Here is a 9269-nt window from a genome sequence, read left to right as displayed (position 1 = left end):
GCTGACATCTCCACCAGACCACATGCCTGTATGTGTCTCCAGTGCCTAGAATAGTGTCCGAAACACAATAGGATTGTAATAAACATTATCCCTACACACAGGGATTTACCATGGATGTGTGTGTGAAGACCAAACCGACCCTTGATTCCTTTCCCCTCCTTCGAGGTGTCTTTTTCTCATTTGGAATTGTTCCAGAGCTCCCAGGGTCTCTGGGTTACTAGGCTTCCTTATTACAAAAAAAAGGAATCCAAGTTTCCTGCCTCCTCCTCCCTCAGTCAGTTTTCTCTCTCCAGGCTGCTTCTGCTGTGTGCAAAGTTCAAGTATCTGCCTCAATTTTAATTATTCAGTGTTGAATGGGCATATTTGCATATGCAAATATTTGAGGAATTGAAATAGCAATTAACAGATGTATATTTGAGATTATTTAAAAGTATCTTTGTGTCTTCCTGCTTTCTTTACACCTATGGCCCAGTAGTAATTCTGTTTTTAGTGACTCTATTCTTGAGTGATTTATGTTTCTCTATCCATCATATTTTCAGATCTATGCTGAGTCAGTGTTCTGGAGGATATTGTCTTAGAATAAAATTGAAAACCACCATTTTATTCCCTTTACAGAACCTAATAAAATATTTCAAAGGACCTCCATTTCTTCCTATTTCTACCTGGTTAGTGAGCTCTCTTCTTTAAAGTTTCAGTTAGAGAGAAATTGATCAATAACTATTATGGTAGTTATTTGAGGACCTGCTATAGAAAGGGCACTGACTGTGTTAGATGCAGAGGGGAGACACAGAGAGGAGTGAGACCAAAACCCTGTCCCCTGGAACCTTACAGTTCCACAGGAGGAAGGAGACATGGAGACTAATGACTTTAAGTCGGCATTTGGCAGATGACACAGCATTTAATATAAAACACTTGCCATCCTCCAAAGCTGCCAAGTGATTGATTTTGGTGATTTCCATGACATTTTCCAAAAAAAAGCAATGACTTTCCTCTTGTGTTATGCCCATAAATAAATTTTTTTCATCTAACTACACTGTTTGGGGAAAATGGATCTGTATCACTTCATTGTTAAATGAGCAAATGACCAAATTAGTTTCTTATTTCTGTTTCAAAGTGACAGTAAGAGCAGGCTTTCCCCAGCTGCTGACTCCACATTCTAAAATTGTTTTTAGAATTTTTTTCCCCGTCATTCACAGGAAGTAAGGTGTTAGGGGTGGGGGCATGGGAGAAGGAATCCAGAATCCAGAAAAGATAGGATTCCTGACTTCAGTTTTTGAGCAAAGTGCAGTGGAATATTACCATGAATCCTTGAGAGGAGACAGAGCACTTGGACGGCAGCATTTCCCAAGGATGCTTAATTGCAAGTTGTGCAGCCTGGGGTGTGGGTGAAGGAGAGCTTGATAGAGATGTTTGCTGAGAAGCAAGTCCTTTGCCATGGTGCGCAGGCTGAAGAAAATGCAGCCGAGAAGTCCAGTGCCGCAGCTGGACACTATGGCTCCATGTCAATGGAACTGAGTTTTCTTCTTCCTTTCCTTGTGGAACTCCAGTGGTCCTATGAGACAGAGACTTAGAGTAGGAAAGTGCAGAGTGGATAACTTTTTGCCCTCATTTAAATCAGCAGCTTGTTGAACTTTTTAAAAATATCAGTTTTAATTTTTCTACTTTCTATATAGTATTTCTGGAAACCCATTGAACACTGGATTTTTTTTATCTGAGTGAAACATCACTGTGTAAGATGAAAGATCAATAAACTTTATTAAATAACAATTTAGCAGCATCCTTTAACTTGACTTTAAGTCTTTTTTCAGGTCCCCTGTCATGAATAGTTAATTCTTCTGATGATATGGGCATTTGAAACGTAAGAAACCAGATACCTTTAACAAACCCTGCTAGTTAATTTTTCTTTTTCCAGGTTTGTTCGTTTCCATCTCTTAATTACTGATCTGTAAAGTTGATGCTCTTTAAGACACATTTTTTTTTTCAGGTAAGCATTTTTATGCCATTTTAACATAATCCCTTTGAGTTCTACACAAACATATAAAGCTACAAAAATATTCAAAGGCTTTTTACTGTAAGTAAGATTTAGCTTTTCCTCATATTTTTTCATATTCCTAATGGACATATAATGATTGTATGATTTAGTTTTATAACTACAGAATTTTAAAGTTGGAAATATCCACTCAAGTCTCTCATTTTTCCTAGGAAACAAAGACCTAGAGATGCTAAAATCACTATCCAGAGGACTCAAGCCTTTGGCCATCAGTACATAGTGTTTTCCACTTAATCGAGGAGAGGTAGGGGTTGAGGATGAGGGCTGGGTTAAGGAGTATGTGGTGGGAAGGGAGCCACCATTTAGGCAAGCCATAATTAATGGCAGGAATTTTTAATGACTTATGATCCGCAAGCTTTTGCAACACTCACCTCTTTCCTTCTGGTGAATTTTCTAGTGTATCTGCAAAGAGCAGGTGTGAGAACTAAGTGGTCAATTAGTATTGGGTAGGTTAAGAGTGGAACTCACTCATTCTTTTTTTTATCTTTTAATTGAAGTATACAATGCTGTGTTAGTTTCTGTTGTACAGCATAGTGATTCAGTTATGTTTACATATATACACATTCCTTTTCATATTCTGTTTCAATATAAGTTATTACAAGATATTGAATATAGTTCCCTGTGCTATCCAGTAAGACCTTGTTTTTTTAACCTATTTTATATGTAGCAGTTAATATCTGCAAATCCCAAACCCCCAATATATCTCTCCCCACCCCCTTCCAATAACCATAAGTTTGTTTTCTGTGTCTGTAACTATAAGTTTGTTTTCTATGTAATCATAAGTTTGTTTTCTATGTCTGAGAGTCTATTTCTGTTCCGTTGATAAGTTCATTTGTGTTCTTTTTTTTGAATTCATATGTAAGTGATATATGATATTTGTCTTTTTCTTTCTGACTTGCTTCACTTAGTATGATAATCTATAGGTCCATATGTGTTGCTGCAAATGGCATTATTTCATCCTTTTTATGGCTGAGTAGTATTCCATTGTATAAGTATAGCACAACTTCTTTATCTAGTCATCTGTTGATGGACATTTAGATTGCTACCTTGTCTTGGCTATCGTAAATTGTGCTGCTATGAACATTGAAGTATCTCATGTTGCACTGCATGTATCTTTTTGAATTAGAGTTCCCTCCAGATATATGCTCAGGAGTAGGATTGCTGGATCATATGGAAAGTCTGTTTTTAGTTTTTTAAGGAATCTCCATACAGTTTTCCATAATGGCTGCACCAAACTACATTCCCACCAACAGTATAGGAGGATTCTTTTTTCTCCACACTCTCTCCAGCATTTATTGTTTGTGGACTTTTTAACAATGGTCATTCTGGTTGGTGTGAGGTGATACCTCATTGTAGTTCTGATTTGCATTTCTCTGCATTCCTCTGATAATTAGCAATAATGAGTATTTTTTGCTTGCCTCTTGGCCATCTGTATGTCTTCATTTGAGAAATGTCTGTTTAGATCTTCTGCCCATTTTTGGATTGGGTTGTTTGTTTTTTTGTTACTGAGTTGTATGAGCTGTTTGTATGTTCTGGAGATTAACCTCTTGTCAGTTAGTGACTAATTCACTCTTAAGTCTGGTGGAAGAGCAATTGAAAGAGTAGCAGAGCGAGTACTTGTTTCTCCTCCGGGCTCCATGTTGGTTTTGTCAGGTGTGCAGCAGTGAGTAGCCGGTGATGTGCACCAGCTCAATACTTGGGCTCTGGACATTGTCATCTGAGTTGGAATCCTGGTTTGACCAGGATTTTACGGGGGAGGGGAGATAATTTTACTTTTTACTTGGATAATTTTAGCCAAATTGTATCTTTGTACCTCTGTCTGCACATCTTTAAAATGGACATAATAGTTTTAGACATTTGTAATGAGGACTAAATGCTATTAATATATGATTAAAGTGATACTTCATGCTCATAAACATTGACCTTTTTAATGAAAAGGGGTTGAAATTTTTTAGCTCTTATTTATTTAATTTTTTATATTCCCTATGTACAATAAGTTTTGGAATTTTTAAATTCAGTGTCTGGATTTCAATCTTTGGATGTGTTGATAAACAGTGTGGGCCTCAGTTTTGCTACCACTAAAATAGGATCCATTGTAATCTCTGTTGTTCTGGACTTTGTAGAGTTTTTGCAAGCATAAGAGATCGTGTAGGTAGACTCTCAAGACTTGGAATGGTTAATGTAAACTCTCCTTGCCAAATACTTTCCCAACAGAAATTCATGATAGGACCATAAATTAAAATTTACATTGTAACTCTGAAACATGCAGTATTGTTTTGAAGGGAATTGAGATATCTTTCTGCAGGCAAGTTGAACCACCTGCCCTGAACAGTGTAGTCTGAGAAGAAACAGAGACATGAAGACCATCACCCCTCGTCTTTCATCAGGCTATAGACCCAAAAGCTCGGCCACTGCCTCATTATCCTGATGACTCACAGAGCCAGAGTACTTTCCCTCTCCTCTGCTGTCCTTTTAAATTAAATTCATTGTTCTACAAGATGTCTGCAGTTCCCAGAAATGACGCAAGTGGTATGTACCCTATTCAAAGCCCAGACGTTTGACTCTCAGGACGTTCTCCCAAGAGACCTGGATCCTGCCACTCGCTACTACAGTCACTGAGGATTCCAGTAACCCCACTTCTTCCTTAACAGAAGCTCAGAGAGGACTCTGGCTTTATAGGCTCCTTTAAAAAAAAAAAAAAAAAAAAGCCTTGCAAAGCCTACCTTAAAAAATGTAGATATCCCTACCAAAATAAATAAGAAAGAAAGTCAATTCCTTTTGATATTATTTTCCCACGTGGGTATCATTAGATCATCCATAGAGTGAAAAGCAGGCATTTTACAGTTGCTTAAAAGCTAAATGAGAGGCAGCATTTAACACATATTAATTAACCAGTTAATGTATATCCATCCTTCTTCAGTCTCTCGTCCTTGAAACAGGCTTGAAATGCTTTTAAATCTTGTCAAAGTGGGAGGCACAGTTTCTTGAACATCTTTTGTCACATGGAGTAATTTAAAAGCAGCAAACATAACACATCCGCACTGAGACCGCATCTGTCGGAAGTGTGGTTGGTCAGTAAGGAAGCTATCAGGGGAATGTGCCCAAATAGTGAGTCAGCAGCTGCCATTCCAGCTACATCCTGTTTTTAAAAGGATGGCGTTTGTCAGTTTTTTTTTTTTTTTTAAGCCAAACAAAAAGATTTCCTCGTTATTTTCCCTTCCATCATTAACATTTTCCAATATCCAAAGGGATGTTAGCGTTTGACTTTTTACAACAGTCCTGTGGAGTAACCAGGGCAGGTATTATTTCCCCCATCTCACAGATGAGGAGATTCATGATCAGAGAGCTCAATGAACTTGGCCAAAAGCACACAGAAACCTTCAGATGCCCTCACTGGGGCACTGACTGCAATGAGAGCCCCTCGAGGTGGATGCCGAGCTGCCGTGAGAGCCTGTGACGGGAAGACCCAGGGCTCTGTGGGGTGGGAAATGGTAATGTGAGAATATAAAACACACAGATCGTGCTGTAAGGACCTCGCATGCCACCAAGGAGTTGTGCAGGCAGATGTGTCATTGCAGAGAAGCATCACTACTTGGAGCATCTGCAGTGCATTTCTCTGAAACAGACGTCTCACTGTACGAAGCCCAGGCTTCCAAAGGCGTGCAACCTTTAGAAGGTGTTGCTTAATGTAGGATAGACACAAATTATAATACAATCTATTATATTATATTTATATAAATATATAGTATATAATGCAATTTATATAAATATAAATAAATAATAAACACATTGTATTTATATTATATAATAATTTCACATTTTTAGTGATAGCTGATCCAACCACAGTGGACCCCTCTTGTTGGATTCTCTTCACCCTTGTCTCCACTTCAAGCTAGTGCATTAAGTTTCTCCTCTTCTTGGCAGACCCTTTGTAATAACTGATGGCAGCTACAGGCCAGGAATTGGGCACTGTGCATCTATTATTGCATTTAACTTTCATAACAGTCCCATTTTATATCTATTTTATAGATGAAGGCACTGAATCTTAGAAAGGATAACTTGCCCAAAGTTACTTATGCTGTAAATGAGGCAGTGACCGAGCTTATGGTTCACCATATTACATTTCAATTAGTACCATATCAGATTCTATTTCTGCATAACACATTATCCCCAAAATTTATGGCTTGGAATAACAATCATTTTACTATATTTCGTAATTCTGTGGGTCAGGAATTTGGGCAGGGCTCAGCAGAGAGAGCTTAACTCCGTTCCATGTGGCATCGGCTGGGCAGCTCCCTGGGGCTATAGAATCTGTTTCCAAGGTGGTTGGCCACATGGCTGGAAACTGGGCTTTTAGCCAGGGTCCTCAGATCTCCATGTGGGCTTCGCCATGTGGCTGCTTGAGCTTCCTCATAAAATGACAGCTAGGTTCCAAGAGTGTGTATTCCAAAAGACAAGAAAAAGAAGCTGTCAGTCTCTTAAGGCTGGGTCCTAGAAACTGTTGTGGTGTCACTTCTGCTGTATTTTATGACTCAGAGAGTCATGAGCTCACCTAGATTCAAGGAGAAGGAACAGAGGCCCAGCCTCTGATTGGGAGGAGTGTCGGAGAATTTGCAGCCATGTTTAATCTGCCATGGCAAGGATGAGGTACAGACTGTAGTCACTGCACCATATCACATTTCAATTAGTACAATACCAGATGTGTTTCTTGATCTCTGTATTTATCTCTTTGTCCTATAGTGACTAAACCATGAGCCAGCCCCTTGAGGGCAGGGATCTTGCCTTATACATCTTGGGTTGGGCCTAATGTCTACCTGAGCATGGTCAATGATCCATAAGTGTTGAAAGAATGAGTGACAGAGAGCTGAGTTCCAGTCCTGGCTCTGTTTCTAAGCAGCTCTGTTAGCCCAAGCAGGATATTGAATTACTCTGGGCCTTGGCTTCCTGCCCAGTAAAATAAGGGGATGGGACTCGGTGGTCCTTAAAGTCTTCCTTTCCCTGCACTACCACTGTATTAGTCTGCTCGTGCTACTGTAACAAAACGCCGTAAATTCGGCAGCTAGAACAACAGATGGTCATTTTTCACAGTTCTGAAGGCTGGGAAGTCCAATATCAGGGTGTGATTTCATTTGTCTTCTGGTGAGAGCCCTCTTCTTGGCTTGCAGGTAATCACTTCTCGCTGTGTCCTCACATGGTAGAGAGAGAGAGTGAAAAAGAGAGTGAGAGCAAGAGAGAGCACTCTGGTCTCTTCCTCCTCTTGTAAGGACACTAATCCCATGAAGGAGGCTCTTCTCTCATGATCTCAACTATACCTGTTTGCCTCCCAAAGGCTCCACCTCTTAATACCATTGCACTGGGGGGTTAAAGCTTCAACATATGAAAAATATGCCCTTAACAGCCATTCTACTCATCTACTCAAATAATTCATTTCAAAATGAAGAGTGCTCAGGTATGGGTCTCAAATGAGAGGAGTCTAGAAGTCAGGAAACCTTAGAGTGAAAAAGAATAGAGTAGAGGAAATGGGATTGTTCTACAGACAACTGCAAAGGACCCTAGAGAGAAGGGGAATGGGCTTTAGACTTCGATCTGATACTTGAATTACAGAAATAGCACTTGGAATAGAAAGGGAGGAAGTTAGGCGAGGAATTTTCAGAGGTTGAAGACACTGAACTTGGGAACTGTTTGGCCACAAGGGGTAAGAGAAAGTTATAACTCAAAGCGAACTCCAGATTTTGTACCTAGGTGTCTAAGGGAATTCAAATTTATCTCACATCAGCAGTGGTTCCCAGCTCTGACTACACAGAGAATTACCTGATGAACTTTTTAAAAAAATATTGATGCCCAGGTCACTTTCAAGACCACTCAGTTCAGCACTTCTGGAGATGGGCTGGAGCATCAGCATTTTTCAGAGCCCCTCAGAGGGTTCCATTGTGCATCCAAGGGTTGATGATTTCTACTTTAAAGACCCTAGATCTCTGGCTGCTATGGAGTGATAAGAAACTGAGGATCAGAAGCTGACAATCACCAAATAATTTGGGGAATGGGTTGTATGGTGTGTAGAATCATGGCTTCTCAAAGATGTCCACATCCTGGTCCTCAGAACCTGTGAATATGTTTTTACATGGCAAAGGGGAATTAAAATTGCTAATCAACTGATCTTAACATGGGGAGATTATCCTGGATTTATTATCCAAGTAGGTCCGATGGGAAAAAAGTGGAAGGGAAAAGCAGAAGAAGAGAGTCAGAGGGAGATGTGGCGAGGGAAGAATAGCCAGAGGGATGCAACATCATTGGTTTTGAAGATAGAGGAAGGCAACCATGAATCAATGAATGTGGGCTGCTTCTAGAAGCTGGAGATGGGGGGGGGGGGGGAAGAGGATATTCCCCTAGAGCCTCCAGAAAGGAATGCAGCCCTGTTGACGCCTTGACTTAAGCGTGATGAGACCTGTGTTGAACTTCTGACCTATAGAACCGTAAGATAATAAGTTCATGTTACTTTAAAGCCCCTGAATTTGTGGTAATGTGTTAAGCAGCCTCAGGAAACTAGTACAAGAAGTCTTCCTGGAAGAGGTACATTTTTATTAACTTTTGCTGGGACAGTGTTAGTGGAGAAAAACACAGGGAGATAGATGTTGGAATTTGAGTCCATCAGAGGAAAAATTTAAGAGGAATCAAGGCTGTGTAATGCCCACCCAGAAAGTTTAAAATAAAAAAAAAAAAACACAAATCACTAAATTCCCCAATGGAGTCAGAGGCAATGAATTCTTGGGAATTTTTCTCAGTAATGTTACTTGAATTGTGATCAACTTCACAGATTTAAAGACTGACAAGACATTTGTTTTACCTGGACGGTTTTAAATTACTTAAGTCAGCGAAGACAGCAGATAGAATCTGCAGCTTCCATTCAACACCTGAATGTAAATCGGAGCTTAATATCCCTGTCTCTCTCTCTTAGTCAGACCTGTAGACTCCACTGATTTCTTTTGGGGAGAGGTAATTTGGTTTGCTTATTTACTTATTTTTAGAGGAGGTACTGGGAATTGAACCCAGGACCCTGTGCATGCTAAGCATGTGCTCTACCACTTGAGCCACACCCTCCCCCCTTCCACTGATTCCTTTTTATTAGGTCTCTGAATAAAAATCAATTGGATAATCACACACACAGAATGAGCAAAAAGCTTTCCATATGTACATTTGTTCATCAAAGTATATTTATATT

This window comes from Camelus dromedarius, chromosome 10 (assembly GCF_036321535.1).
Source record: "Camelus dromedarius isolate mCamDro1 chromosome 10, mCamDro1.pat, whole genome shotgun sequence".
Lineage (NCBI taxonomy): Eukaryota > Metazoa > Chordata > Mammalia > Artiodactyla > Camelidae > Camelus > Camelus dromedarius.
This window is presented reverse-complemented; position numbering follows the sequence as displayed.